This window comes from Chrysochloris asiatica, unplaced genomic scaffold (genome assembly GCF_000296735.1).
Source record: "Chrysochloris asiatica unplaced genomic scaffold, ChrAsi1.0 scaffold00241, whole genome shotgun sequence".
Lineage (NCBI taxonomy): Eukaryota > Metazoa > Chordata > Mammalia > Afrosoricida > Chrysochloridae > Chrysochloris > Chrysochloris asiatica.
Window position 1 is genome coordinate 45,022 of NW_006408759.1, and position 2,390 is coordinate 47,411.

Genomic DNA, 2,390 nt, shown 5'->3' on the forward strand with positions numbered 1-2,390 from the left:
AAAAAAGCCTTAAAATGCAAACCAGTTCGTACCATTTCCCTCCTTGAAAGTTCTTCAGTAACTTGCAGCGTCTGATAAAATCTCCATAACTTGGAAGGCAGTGCCCATGATTTGGCTCCTGAGCTCTCCTCTCCCTTACACCACTTTAGATCCCAATAGAATCAAAGGGCTTTCTTGGATTTTGAATTTTTATCCACAGAGGTTTCTTGGCTTTCCCTGATGAATACACCAATAATTATCCTTCTTCTTGGCAGCCTTTAATTTCTTCCATTCTCTCCCCATTTATCTGTTATAGTAGAATGAAAGCTTCTTGAGGGAATGACACTGCTTTGCGCATCTTGATATCCTCAATACCTAACTCAAGTCTGGCTCTTTGGAGGTACTAAATAAATGTGAGTTGATTGTCCAATGTTTCCAGATACACTCATCGAGCATCTGAATCTCATCCAATATTCAGACTGCCCCTGTACCTTTGCCCAGGTCCCTATTGCCAGCGTTTTGTCTACCTGAAACTTCTCCTACTTGCCCTATGTTCTAAAACCAAACCAAACCATTGTCAGGAAATCCCAATTCATAGAGATCGTATAGGACAAAGTAGAACTGCCCACAGAGTTCCCAAGGCTGCAATCTTTACAGAGGCAGACTGCCATATCTTTCTCCCAAGGAGAAGCTGGTAGGTTCTGTTAGCAGCCAAGCACTTCACCACTGCTCCACCAGGGATCTTTTACCATGCTCTAAAACTACCTTTAACTTCCATTCACCATCTCATCCTATATCGCCCATAAACATTTCCCTTTATACTGACAAGGAAAGAATTGACACAACCAAGATTTGGGCTTTCAGCGTCCAAAATTGTGAGAAAAGAAATTTCTGTTCTTTAAAGGAAAAAAAAAAAATCAAAATTTTGTTTGCAAGGTTGGCCCTTGGCTGGAGTCTGGGAACTTGGTTTTTGTGAGTGTTCCTATCCTACCTCACCCAGAACTGACTGATAAAAACTTTGCCTAAACTGTTCTGGAGAACTGTTGTTTATGCTGAACACCTGCTTTCACTCTATGAGTTTGAAATTTTAATACATGCTAGGTAGAAGGTGCCTACATGACCAACCCCCAGTTAAAAACTTTGATCAATGAGTCTCTAATGAGCTTCCTTGGCACACAATGTTATCACAACTTGTTGCTGGAAGAATCAAGTATGGCTGTGTTATTCTACTAGGAGATAATTCTGGAAATTTCTGCCGAGTTTCTTCTGGTCTTTAACCCATATGCCTATTCCCTGTGCTGATTTTGCTTTGCAGTTTTTCACTGTAATTTTGTTGTTAAGTGAGGTCGAATCAGTTCTGACTCATAGCTGTGTTGTATAGCGTTTCCAAGGAGCAGCTGGTGGGCTTGAATCTTGAGGTTAGCAGTCCAGTGCTCATCCTACAGAATCATGCCATATTGTTGTTGTTAAATACCATTGAGTCTGTTCCGACCCACAGCGATCCTGTATAGTGTTTCCTAGGAGCGGCTGGTAAGCTTGAACACCATATTAGCAGTTGTTGTTGTTATGTGCTGTGGAGTCGGTTCCGACACATAGTGACCCTGTACAGGGTTTCCGAGGCTGTAAATCTTTATGGCAGAAAGCCTCCTCTTTCTCCCGTGGAACAGTTGGTAGTTTCGAACTGCTGGCCCTGAGGTTAACAGCCCGATTCGTAACCACTACGATACCAAAGCTCCTTATATAAAGTTTAAAAAAACAAAAGAAAGAAAGAAACAAAAAACCCTTTCACCTAGTTGTGTGTGCCCACCTTTTGGTTAGCAGCTGAGTGCTTAGCCACTGTACAACTAGACTGCCTTTGTTTTAGCAAGATTTGAAAAGCAAGTGATCTGTCATATTTTAAGTGGTAAATAGTTGCTGAGAGAAAGGGATTTTTTTTATTAACTCAAACAAATTGCTTTCTGGTAGAGTTTTAGGCAATGGGAGGAAAAAAGGATTTTATCATTCATGGTTTCTCACCATAGTTTTTCCATTTTCTACCTGAAAGTAGCATGCAAGATCTTTTAAAGACAATTTATTAAAATCAAGAAATGCTCAGTGTAACACTTTTAAAACAAAAAGAGACAGGATAGCTATAACTTTTCTTCTATCAGCAATGACTGCTTTCTCCATCCCCACTCCACTGTTACTGATATGCTAAGGGATTTCAGAATTTCATAATTTAACTCAGTAGGGTTCAGCACATTTAGTCTTGATGATCCAACATTTGTTTAATGAATTACAGGAGCAAAACTCTACTCAAGCTAAAAACTGTAGCAGAAAAGCTAGTTTTAACAATCCCTGCCTTACATCGTTACATCGTTAACTCTTATTACTCTGGCTCTCCCCTGCACCCTTCTCCTGCCCCTCCCCCC